The 12963-nt window shown below is 59.7% G+C and overlaps 1 protein-coding gene across 1 annotated transcript in view; it reads left to right on the top strand.

Annotated features, from left to right (window-relative positions):
- Positions 1-10748: 10748 nt before the first annotated feature.
- PTP4A3 (protein tyrosine phosphatase 4A3) overlaps positions 10749-12963 on the top strand; it is a 43368-nt gene continuing 41153 nt past the window's right edge. Inside the window, exon 1 of the mRNA XM_030937866.1 lies at positions 10749-10833. The gene's annotated coding sequence lies outside the window, so the exon portion shown is untranslated. The remainder of the gene's footprint in view (positions 10834-12963) is intronic.

The following is a 12963-nucleotide window of genomic DNA, read 5'->3' as shown; positions in this document are numbered from 1 at the left end:
GGGTCTGAGCTCTCAAAGCCTTTTCTGCGTGGCTGGGTCGTGAGGGTTTTATATTGTCACTGCTGACAAATCACAGACTGGCTACCCTTCCTCCTGGCCAGTCATTGGTTTAGGGGGGATTAGCCTAGCCGGCTTTGGGCCAGTGACAGGTGACCAGAGGCTTATTGTGGGTTCTGAGCTCTCTCCTGTTCCCGGATAGACAGGCAGCCTTTTTGTGAGCATGAGGGAAGCCTGCCTGAGAATGAGGGTGGGGAAAATCTTAGAGACGCGCAGCTGGGTGTGGTCACCATGTCCTGGAGCCCACAGTCCCTCTGCACCTCCCATTATGTGAGTTCCTGAATTTCCTCACTGGGAAGCCTGGGATCCTGCCACTTGCTTCTCAAAGTACCCAGTGTCCACACGGCCCAGAGCATCCTCCTAGAGCCCACATCTGATTGCATCCCTCCCTGCTGAAAACCGCCAGGGCCTCCCATTCCTTGATGAGGAAGGATAGTGCTTCACCTGGGCCGCTGGGGCCCCACAGCCTGTGCCTCCCACTGCGGGCTCTGCCAGCCACTGACTGTCCTTGAACACACCAGGCACACATCTGCTGTGGGGCCTTGGCACTGCTCCTCCCTTGGCCAGGAGCGCTCTTCCTTTAGGCCAGTCACTGCTCACCTCACTGAGGGCCGAGCTCAAATGTTGGCCCCTCAGGGCAGGTGAGTGGCCAGGACCATCTGGGTTTGGTACAGCCACACACACCCCTGATTCTTCCGTGGCCTTATTGATGGAGGTGTGGGTGTCGCTCACACCACAAATTGCTGGTCAGTGCGGCAGGGGATGGGGCTCTTGCTCCTTGGTGGCCTGGGGACCTGAATGACAGAGGCTCCACCACTGCCTGCAGCCAGTGCTATCTCAACACAAGGCCTCAGGTCCCCTGTGGTGGGGGAGAGTGGAAGAACCGGGCACCAGTTCCTAAAAGCTTTGTCCCTGAGGTGCCCATCACATTCATCTCTGCTACTCACACTGGTGGCCATGCCTAATATGAGGGGGCATGACCCCAAGCCTGGAAGGGGCCTGGCACACAGCAGTGGCTTCCTGGCCATCCAGTCCCCATGAGCGGTCTCTACACTTCACAGCGGCGTCCTGTTCTTATTTGGGAAAAAATGCACATAACATAAAAGTCACCATGTTAAAGTATGCACCCTAGCTTCATTTAGTACATTCACAGGGTGGAGCCCCATCGTCTCTGCTTCCAAAACATTTCCATCGCCTGAAACAGGAACCCCCATTCTTCCCGCCGAGCCCTGGCAACCACCAATCTGTGCTCGTCTCTATGATGTGCCTACTCTGGGCACTTTGTGTAAATGGAATCAGGCAATATACAGTCTATCGTGTCTGGCTTCTTTCCCTCAGCCTCATTTTCTCAAGAATCGTCCCCACCGCAGCCTGGATCAGAGTGCCCTTCCTTTTCACGGCCGAATGCTATTCCACTGCAGAGATGTGCCACCTTTTCTTTGTTCATCCAGTGATGGCTGACGGACATTTGAGTGTTTCCCGGCTTTGGCCACTGTGAACAGCACTGCTACGCATGTTCACATACAAGTTCTTGCTTGAGTCCTGGCTTTTAATTCTTTTGGGCAGGTACCTACGCCTCATCCCATTGAATTCCTTCCTCAACTGATCCCTCTCCGCATTCACGTGCTCCCTCCGTGCCTCTGTTTCCCTCTGTGAACAGGGGATGTTGCTGATCTCCAGTTACGAGCAGCCTCTCTCTTAGGTGGTGCGTTCTGCAGGGAGGGGAAGAAGCCACTGCCTCTGCACGCGCCTGGCCACACTCACAGCATCTTCCTGTCATTCCTTGGCTTGTTCACTGACCCCTCCCTGATGTGCCCGGAGGACGGGGCCTGGTATCACCTTGTCCTGTGCAGGCCTGACATGCATGAGGTGTTTGGCTGATGCTTGCTAGTATAGGAATAAGCTAGCTCTCTAACTTGGAGTTTCTCCTTGTGAGGTTTTGTTTGTAAGAAGAAATCTGCTGCTTAGACAGCCGTGGAGGCACATGCCACAGTCCTAGCAACTCCGGAGGCTGAGGCAGGAGGAGCGCTTGAGCCCAGTTGTTCAAGGCTGCAGTGAGCCATGATTGCACCACTGCACTCCAGCCTGGGCAACAGAGCGAGACCCTGTCTCTTAAACAAACAAGCAAAAACCCTGCTGCTAAAACATGTAGAAAGCGTGATGGATGCCACACTGGCAGTTTTGCTTCCTCAGCCAGCACTGCCCAAATGCTCCCAGGGTCAGAGGTCAGGGATCAGGCCAGCTCCTGGTAGGGGGCTCTGTGTGCCCTGGCAAGTCGCCCCACCCCGGGCCAGGAGCAGGGGATGAGGGTGCCCACAGCAACAGGCTGTGTCTGGACACAAGCGGTGTGGGGCTGCACCACACTGGGCTCTTCCTGTGCCTCATAAATCAGGTCCAAAGAAAATTCCCCAAAAGGAGTTTCAGCTGCTGCCGAGCCTGGGACAGCAGGCTGGTCTCCCCTCTGGGGAGAAATCTCCTCTCCATCTACCATCCCAGGAATCCCTGGAGAGGTTCGGTTACCTTCCAAGGGGGGGATACTCACTGCCTCGCCGAGACTGGAATCCACTTTGGACTGTTCTCTAAGCCCTGCTAGAGATGTGGGAGTGCTCCCACCCCACAGCCTGTTCTGAACTCACTTGGGCCATCGCCCAGCTCCAGCCTCCCTCTCAGTGTGAACCCCGAGAGCATCTTCCGCACCCAGGTGGATGGGTGGCTAAAAGCGTGGGCATCAGGGGCTCCTGGGTTTGCTTCCCCGCGCCTGCATTTCCTTGCTGTTTGGTTTTGGATGATTTGCAGGACAGAGGACTACCACTGCCATCGCACGTGCCTGGCCTCTCCACTGGTACCTTCCTGTTGTTCCTTCCCTTGTTCGCCAATTCCTCCCTGATGCAGCTGGAGGACAGGGTCTGGTGTCGCCTTGTCCTGGCACAGGCCTGGCAGGCAGGAGGTGTTTGACTGATGCTTGCTGGATAGAGGAATAAACTAGAGCCAGAACTTGGGGTTCCCTGTGGGGTTTTGTTTGCAAGAAGAAATCCCCTTCTCCGCAGCTCCCTGGGGCCCTGTCATTGCAGAGCGGGACTGGGATGATTGGAGAGGCATGTGCCTCGCTGAGGGCGGCCACTTCTCCAGCCCAGCAGGCTGTAATCCGATGTCCACGGGGACTCTCCTGGTAACTGGTGGTGCATGGCCCCCATGCTGAGAGGGCTGCAGTGTGCACCCCTCGTTTAGAGCATCGTACAGGTTCAGCATGTGTCCGCGGATGGGTGCTTGAGGAGCACCCGTCAGACGGGTACCTGTCAGGCCACATTTTTGGCAGCAGTAGCTTCCTGGGAATGAGGGATTTTTCCTGGGAAAAAGGCCCTCATGGAGGGCGGTCAGCAGCTCTGAGGACATGGTATGAGACCCACAGCCTTCCTTGACTCCAGAGCGGCCAGAAGCTGGGACTCCAGCAAGCTGTGCTGCTCCCACCAGTGCCTGTGTTCCCCGCATCTCATATGCAGCCTCACTCAACTCCTGTCCCTGAGTGCCCACTGGTGGGGACGAGGGAGATGGCAACCACGGATGGATCCCAGGCCAGTGGAGAAGACAGACCCACACACCAGGAGGACGAGGTGTTGTCAGGTTCAGGGGGCCTGGAGGCTGCCTCCTGCAGGCCCTGTCCCATGGTGAGAGGGTCAGGACCTCAGGGTTCCTCAGCCTGGATCTGCCGTGTCTTGGGCAGCATCCAGTGTTTGGGGCCCACAACCTCCAGGGAGGGTCACTTGTTCTGTGGCTGCCCCCTGTATCCCACCAGGCTCCCCATGGCGGCTTGGCATGCAGCCTCAGCACATAGCAGGCCTGGAGGCCCTGGCCCCACGTTCCTTGCTGCTGGGCACTGCACAGCCCACCGGAGCCTGGGTCCCTGGGTGGGGCCAGCTGCCCCTGCCCTCTTCTGGGCCTGGTGGGGACATTTGGACCCTCTGCATTGTTGCACCTCTAGATTCAGCCCTGCTCTGCTCCCCGTGCGGACACCAATCTCCCTTCCTCAGCCTCCCCAACAGGCCTCATCTGCTGAGGAGTGCGAGGCACGGGGCCCAGGCACCAGGCCCATCTCTCATCCCTTCCCCGAACATCTTCTGCCTCCTCCCCTTCTCATGTTCCCCTTCACCGCCTCCCTCCTTTCTCCCTCCCTCCCTCTCTGTCCCTTCCCCGTCCTCTCCTTCTTCCTTCTGTTCCTTGCTTTCCTCCCCGTCCCCTCCCTGCCTTCCTCATCTCTCCTCTCTCCTCCTCAGCTCAGGGACCTTCATTGAATCTGGAAAGAACAGGAGAAACAGCCTTACCACAAATTCTCCAAATTGTTCTTGGATTGACGGTTGGGAACTTCAGTGCCAGAAACAGTGTTTTTTCCTGGTGTGACAGTGGTCTCTGAGCCCTGCGGGCCCCTCCAGGGTCTAAGAGGTTCCCAGAAAATGAGGTGGGATGAAAGCCCTCTGTCAATACCCTTGCCCAGAGGTACACGAGAGGGCTTTAGGACAGGAGGCAGGAACCCCACTCCTGGGGCCCCTGGTGGGCCAGGGGTGCAGGGGAGAGGGGCATTCTGAACCTGGGCGGGTGGGTAAGTTGGGCAGACCCCGGTGGAAGTTCACTCCCCACTCTCCCTGGAGACCTCCCGTGAGGTCTGCCCCTCTGAAGATACAGATTTTCCTAAGTCACACTGAGGGGTGGGCTTGCTCAGGCCCAGCTGGGGGTCTTCCTGCAGACCAGCCTGTCCCTCCCTACTTGCCAGTGGTCTGGGCTATACCTGGGGAGGGCGGCTTCTGCTCTGGGCCTCAGGGCCTGGTGAGGGCAACTCATGGAGCGGGCTCTCCCTACATTGGTGGGGGTGAAAAGACAGGCCCTCCCAGGCTGATTTCTGGGGGAGGGTCCTGACCCCCAGGAGTCCTGGGTGCCTAGGAGGCCTCTCCCAGGGCCGTAGTCTCCATGGATGGAAGTAGGGGGTGGTGGCTGGGCCAGCCCCCTGACACCCACCAGCTGCCAGGCCTGCTCCGAGAGTCCCCGAGCCCTCCACCACCCTTGGGGCCCACCCAGCTATGGTATCCCAAAGCCCTGCTACTCTCCCCACCAGCTGCTCCAGGCTGGCTCTGCTGGACCCTGCAGGGCAGAGAGGACGGAGCTAGACCCCACCTTGATGGGCCACAGGATGGGGGCATATCAGACACAAGAGAGGTCTCCTTTCGGCCGTGCCACGTGTGCGGGAGCATCAGTCAGACTGTGAACATGCTCAGCCTCAAAGGACTGAGCGGGGGGCTCTGCGCTTGCAGATCACATCCTCCTTCACTGGGACTGTGGGGTGAGGAGCAGACCCCGGCTGTGGCTCTGTCTCTCACCCTGAATGGGGTGCTGCAGGGCTGGCATGTGGACGCTTTTTGCTGGCGTCTCCCTTGAATCCCAGCAGATGAGGAGGCCAGGTGGGGCTGCAGACAGGACCTGACACGCAATTTTAGGGACCCAGGGCCAAATGGAAATGCAGGCCTCTCATTCACAAATGTTCAACATTGCCCTACAGCAACAGCAGAGCATTTGACCTGGCTGAGGGCAGCGCCCATGATCTGCGCCCAGCTCGCACTCAGTGCAGTAGCCCTGCCCACAGGCCCCACGAGGGGGCGCCCGTGTGGCGTGCCTGAGGCCCACTCCCCACAGGCCCGCCTGCCCCGACCCTCCCGGGCATCCTCAATGCTGCAGCGTGGGTGTCCCGGCCTCCTCACTGGAGGGAGCATCTATGGACGGTGGTCCTCCGGGAGCTGGGGGTCACAAATGCAACGGCAGGTGCCAGATGGGGCTGAGGCCAGCAGGGCCGTGTATGGTGGGACACCTGGCCATGGTCACCCCCAGGGAGGCCCCGTCATCCCCAGGAGACACCCCAGCTCTTGCCTGGGACCCTAGCACCAGGCCACAGGGTCCCTGCTGACTCCCCCATCCTCCCTCCACCAAGGCGCCCCTCCTGCCTGCTGAGCGCCAGCCCCTTTCCTCCAGGAAGAACGCTTGGCCGGCAGCTCCCTGCTCAGATGCAGTGCCTGGATCGTGCCTCCTGGGTGCCCCCAGTATGGTAGCTGGGGCACTGTCTAAGGGGACTCCCACTGCAGGTCCCAGCGCGGCCTGGCACAGGTCCTCAATGAAAGTTTGACAAACGCAGGGGCCGTGGGAGCCAGGAGCCCTTTCAGCTGTCAATGGGCCACACAGCTAGAGCATACAGGCTTAGGGGAGCCCCACCAGTGCAGGGGTCCCAGCTCAGTGTCCCCCTAAGCTCCCATACCCTACCTCATTGGTGGTCTCAGAAGTCCAGGTCAGACACAGCCCTACGCCCACCCCAGCCCCCAAGGGGCCGGAGTTCAGCCTGCAATGGTCTTCCCTCATCCTTGCAGGCGGCACCCGCTGCAGGCTCGGGAAGTCGCCCCACCCTGCCCATGCCAAGTCAGGGCAGGCCTGGGTGCCCCACAGAACACAGTGAGGTGGTGCTGGGTGGCTTATGAGGCCAGATCACACGTGTCTTGCTCTCCTGGGACACTCCATACGGGGGAGGCCAGCCCCAGCGCTGGGAGGACACCCAAGCAACCCTACAGAGGGGCGTCTTGAGGAAGACTCTGAAGCAGCAGCGAATAACCTGCATGGCCTGGCCAGCTGGGCCCATGAGAGGGCTCCGAAGGGGATCCCCCAGCCGCAGTCGGGACCTTGCATGTCTGGAACCCTGGCCGCCTGACTGCATCTCCTGAGACCCCCGACAGAACCGCCCAGCCCAGTCACTCAGAACTCCTGACCACAGATGCACAGAGAGAGCAGGTTTCACAGGCACCGCTAATACACAAATGAAAATTTCATCATCATAGTAGCATGGTTGCATTAATGAAACTGGGGGAAGGAGGGACATGAAAATGACCTTCACAGCTCCTGCATGCCAACCCCCCGGGTCCTGGCCTCCCTCAAGCCCTACTTCCTCTTCGCATCAGGGGCATGGCTGCTTACACTGGTTCCCTCGATGGCAGAGCCTGAGATGGGGACATGGGCGCAGGTGGTTTACCTGTGATGACCAGGTGAGGGAGCCAACACAGGTGTGTTATCGAGGTCTCAGCTGGTTTCAGGACCTCCTGGGAAGCGTGCCGGACACCTGAGGAAGGTCCTTCTGCAGATGGGAGGCAGGTGTGTCCTCCAGAGCCCTGCCACACTGCGGAGGGCTGGCCCTCCTCTGCCCTTCGGGGCTCGGTACACAAGGAAGGCAGGCACTGAGGAGGAGGGTCCAAGCTCGCTCAGAATGGGCCACTGCCACTGAAATCAGGGCACAGGGGGGATGTGAGATGGACCAGAGAGCATTGTTCCCCACACTTACTCTCTTCCTAGATGTATACTCCTGCACCCCGCTTCTGTTTACCTAACTTACCACTAAACAGCAAGCTCTTTTTAATTTTGTTTGAGCCTCAGGGCTGGAGGAGGATTCAAAAGACAGTCACAAAGACATCTACTGAGCACCTGCTCTGCGCAGGCAGAAGCAACGCAGCACTTGATAGGCACCATCTTATGGGGTCCTCCCCAGAGCCCTGTGAGGTTGGAGCTATTACCATGACATTTATAGATGGGGAAACTGAGGCCAGGAGAGGTGAAAGTGTGCAGCGCAGTGATGGGGGCTCAAGAGCTGCTGCTGGTGTCATTAGCCCACCCATGCCCTCCGTGGCTAGATCTAGGTCCCCCAGCCTGGGCCCCTCCTGTAGGGCCCTGCTGGGCTGGAGGAGGCTTTCCAGAAATCCACTTAGCGCTGACCTTGTCTTTGTCCTCCTTGGAGCTAATCTGCTAATCCTGCCAGGCCCAGAGGGCCTCACCACTGTCTAGACCGTCCTGCACGGTCGGCGCCCCTCCAGCAATCCCCTGCCTGCTGGGGGCCTCCTCCTGGCCATGCCTCCAGGGCAGGGGCAGGTCCAGTGACTGGGGTAGGTGGAGCTGGGATTCTTTCTGTGGAACATACCTCAATCCTGGGGGAGATTCTGGAGTCTGGAATTCAGGAGACTGGGCCTGGCTTCTGACCCCACCTTTTCATGGCTCAGCCATCACCTGTGAGGCCCCATCTTCTCCTCTGTCAAACACCGTCACTTTGAGCTCTCTTCCAGCTATGAAATCCCAGGATTCTCCCCAAGCCTCTTCACGCCCGGCCCTTCCACTCACAGCAGTTGGACGGCTCTGGCTTCACCACGACTGGGTTTGAATCTTGACTCTGTTTTCACTTAGCTTCGGCTTCCTGATCTGCAAAATGGGGGTGTCAGGGATTCCTCTGCAGGGCTCAGTGTGGACTTGGTGGGTGGGTGTAAGTCCTTGGCATGTGGTTAGCACTCAGTGAATGTCTGAGAACTGAAAAGAATCCAGCAAGGAGGAGTCTCCTCCTTTGCTCCCAACTCCCTGCAGGATGACAAGAGTGTGGGGAGGAAGGCGACTCCAGCCTCTTGGGAGCCCACTCACCCCAGCAAATTTGGGTGGCTGGGATAGAAATCTCTCTGAGATTTTGGGCAGGAGAGGAGGAAAACAGCATGAAACAGGCAGGGGTGCTGGTGCTGCCCAGGCTAGACGAAGCCAAACATTTATTTATTAATGCTTTTTTCTGAGACACGCTCCTGCTCTTTCACTTAGGCTGGGGTGCGGTGGTGCAATCAGGGCTGACTCTAGCCCTGACCTCTTAGGCTCAGGTGATCCTCCCACCTTAGCCTCCCGAGTAGCTGGGACCACAGGAGCACGCCACCATGCCTGGCTCATTTTTTATTTTTTGTAGAGATAGGGTCCCACTATGTTACCTAGACTGGTCTTGAATTCCTGGGCTCAAGTGGCCCTCCCGCCTCAGCCTCCCAAAGTGCTGGGATTATAGTGTGAGTCACTGTGCCTGGCCTGAAGCTAAACATTTAAAAAATAATTAAAATGCAGCCACAATGAAATGGGAAGGGGCTGCTTTTACAGGTGCTGAACTTCCCGGCAATAGAAGCATTTAATGGGAGGTTCCCTTTTCCCTAGGACCTCAAAGCTGGAGCACCAGGGATGTTGCCTTGACCTTCCCGTGTGTGGATCTCTGCTTGAACACACCAGGTACAGGACACCCTATTTAGCAGCTAAACGTGGGAACTGTACCAGCTTTACTCCCAACTTGCTGGGCAGTCTTTGGGAGGTGCTGACGTTCTCTGTGTCTCATCAGCAAAACAGGGAGAATACTAACTCTCCCAATATGGGCTGTGTGAGGACTAAATGAGCTGATGAGCCCAGATTTGAACTCAGGTCTGCAAGGTTATGTCCTCTGAGACATCCCCACCCCTACCCTTAAGGACCAGGGGCCTCTGGACACCATCAGTTCGCCCACCTGTCCAGGATTTGCACGCACCAGCTCTGTGCCAGATGCTGGGCACTGGGGACGAGCCAGATGAGGTGTGGACCATGACCTGTGTTGTCACTGATTGGGGGACTTTCTGGCAGAGTGGAGAGTATAGTGGGCTGAGGGACAGGATGGCCAGTGGAGGCTGAGCTCTCAGAGGTGGCGGCAGCTGATGGGGACCACGCAATGGGAAGGACAGAGGCCCTGGAATAGTCTGGGGTGAACTTCCAGGCAAAAGGAGCAGCAGGTGCAAAGGCCCTTAGCTGGGAAGGAAACTTTCGGTTGGAGGAATAGCTTGGCGCTGAGAGAGGCTGGCAGCTAGGTGGCAGGGAGGCAGCCCAGTCAGGTGGTCTTGGGACAGTTTAGGGTCTCTGGCCTTCCCCAGTGAGGTGGTGCCTGGAGGCTTTTGCAGAGGAAGGCAGCTCTCACTCCCATCTTCCCAGGGTCCCTCTGGCTGCTGAGGGTGGATGGGTGGAAGAGCACCTTTCGGGAAAGTGGAGGCAGGACTGGAGCAGTTGAACATCTGACTGGGCCAAGGGTCCAGGGATTGGCATGGAAAAGGGCTGGGTGGGTAAGGCCCCCTGGGAGACCCCAGCTTGCCTCTGTTTCCCCCTGTCCTGGGGCCTCCTGCGTGAACCAGCACTGGTTTTTCCAGTAACTGGAGCCACAAGCCTCCCTAGGAAGGGTTGACCTAGAAGAGGACGTCCTCAAGGTCCCCAAGGGCTAGAGGCTGAGATGCCGCCCTCACCTGGGCTGGCCTCGAAGCCTGGAGGCACGGGGTGGTGCAGCTCAGGCAGGCCCCGTTCACAAGCCTTCCCGCTCTTCTGAGCACCACGTGTCCCGTGGGCGCCCTACCCGTCCTGATAACACGGGGGTCCAGGGGCCTCGAAGCCGGTCTTACCGCAAGTACCCGGGCCGGGTGGCTGCTGTCTTGTCGCCCCAGCCCATCCCCTCAGTCAGCCCGCCTGGCGGCAGGGGACCCAGCCCCAGTCGACTTAGGGGGAAACTGAGAACTCCCAAGTTTCGTGAACTCCATGGCCTCGTCCACATCCCGCCCTCTGCCTCCTCACTCGGGCTTCAAAACTGCCCCTCCGACGACCGTCCGCCCCAGGCCGACCTGGCCTAGGCGCCCGCCAGGTACAGGAGCCAAGGTACAAGAGCCAAGGTCAGCCCTCGAGGCCGCCCGCGCGGCCGCAGCCACCTCCTCCCAGCCCAGGGGCGGCCTCGGGGGAGGCGAGCGCGCGGCCGCGGCGTGGGGAACACTCCCATTGGGCCGTGCCCCCACGTGACCCGGTGGGTCCGGCGCGCGCCCCAAGCTGGCGGCGCCGCGGCCGCGCCTGTGCACGAGGGCGCGCGCGTCCCGAGCCCTCCGCCCGTCGTGCCGGCGCCGCCTGGACCGCCAGGTCAGTCTCCTCCGCGCCCGCTCGGGGCGGGGGCGCGCGGCGCTTTGTGCAGGCGCGTGGGGGGCCGTCCGCGCGCGAGCCCGCCGCCCGCTCCGGGCACGGCTCGGGGCCGCGCAGCCGGGAGGGCCGCCGCCTTCCCCCTGCCGGCGCGTCCCGGGACCCTTCGCCTGGCGGCCGTGGGCCTGGAGGCTGCCACGTGCCGGGGCCGAGCCCCGGGAGGCTGCTGTTTCCCCAGGCGAGCCACAGGACACCCCTGGCTGGAAGGGGTGACCCGCTGCCGTTTCTGGGTGCGCGGGAGACCTCCTACCCTGAGTTCATCCTGCCCAGGGTCCCGCCCAGGATCTGGCTCTGCCCCCATTAAACGCTCAGTTTCCTCAGCCGCACAGTTTGGAGGGCTGGAACCCCACAGCCTTCCGTGCCTCCAGGGCAGGTCGTGGATGTCAGTGGAGGTCACGGGGAAGCGGAGCGTCAGGTCTCAGACCGGGTGGAGTCCGGCTCAGACCACACCAGTGTTGGGACTCGGGCGGCGCCTCAGCCCTTCAAGCAGCACCCCGGTAGAATCAGGTCAGCAGCCTTGATCCACGTGCCTCAGGATTAAACGGGTGACTCCTGACACGCCCCTGGGCAGCTGGTGGCCGCAGGGGTGGGGTGGTGACATGCTTAGCTCCAAGTGGGCAGAGCAGTTTCACCCTGGCCTGTCGCTTCCTGGAGGGAAGCCCTTTATGAGGAAGGCTTCCCTGGCCCTCTCTGATAGCGGCTCCAAGGGCAGCGTGGGGTCCAGGCTAGCTGGTCACAGTGTGTGCCCGGGCACCCTCAGCCAAGGCAGAAAGGCACGTGCTGCACCTCCTCTCTCTGCCTGCGGGCTCTGGGGTGTGCCCTGCTCATGATGGTGAGTGCTGGGCGTCCACCTAGTCTGCCGACCCTGGGGGCCCTGTTCCCAGGCTGGAGCAGTGTCCTCGGCTGCAGACCAGAGGAGGTCACTGAACACAGGATGCCTGTGGCCTTCCACAGACAGAAGCCCCCTGGCAGCCGTGTGCAGAGCCGTGCTTCACAGAGTTCCTGCAATCCTCCCAAGAAGTTCATTAACACCATTTCTCAGATGAGGAGATGGAAGCCCAGAAAGGTGGAGTTGGTGCAACCCCTAGCCTGTAGGGCTAAGCAGAGCCTTGGTGTTCCCATCTGTGAAGGGGGCGTTGGAGCTGCTGTCAATGGGGGGCTCCGAGCCTGTCACCTGAGTGGAATTAGCCATTGGGGGTCTCCCAATCACCATGCTGGCCCCCTCACTGTGGTTACTAAGGAGGAGAAGCTGCCCTGCCCTGTGTAGGAATTTCTGGGCTGTTTCCACATAGCCCCACTAGGGAGATGGTCACCCCTCAACACTCCCAACATGTTCGCCAAGCACTTACTCTGTGCCAGGCCTAGTGCTGGACCTGGAGCTGGGGCATGGTGGGCTGGTGGAGCGGGGCAGGTTGTGGACAGGTCCCCACAGGCAGTCAGCATGAGGGAGAAAATGCAGGCGGGGATGAGATGCAGTCTCCAGGTGGTTTCCTCAGCTACCTGCTCCTCTCTGCCTTTGCCCTCCTCCCGGAAGCCTGCCCTGAGGAAGGCTGGGGGCCTCAGTTGGTCCTCTCTCTGTCCTCAGTACCAGCTGAGGACATGGTGAGGGTGGCTGGCTGATGCAGTGAGGCACTGGACATGGGAGACAGGAGGAAGTCCGGGTGGGTGGGCTTCTTTCTCAGACAAGTGGGCAGTTTGGATGGTGAGGAGGTCTTGGAGTCATCATGGGTGGCTGGGCTCAAAAATGACATGAGGGCACACTTAACAAATGCTTAACCAAATTCTGAATTGGCATTGGCCAATTTCTGTGGTGTAACTACTCCCAAGCTACACAGACGTGACTTTACTGGCTGAGGACTTGGGCAGAGGTGCACACAGCCTGAGAGGGGGACATAAGCTGGTGTGAGCCCTCCCGCTCACAGCCAGGGTGGGCAGAGTGTCCGCTGGTGCCCAGTGCCTATGCACGTGACCTCCTTAGGGAGTTATATCCAGATGGCGGTGACACAGCTTGGGGAGGCCTCTCCCTGGTTGGCAGGTCCTGGCAAAAGGGAGAGTTGAGTGGAAAGCATACCA

Source organism: Rhinopithecus roxellana, chromosome 9 (assembly GCF_007565055.1).
Source record: "Rhinopithecus roxellana isolate Shanxi Qingling chromosome 9, ASM756505v1, whole genome shotgun sequence".
NCBI lineage: Eukaryota > Metazoa > Chordata > Mammalia > Primates > Cercopithecidae > Rhinopithecus > Rhinopithecus roxellana.
This window is presented reverse-complemented; position numbering and strand designations above follow the sequence as displayed.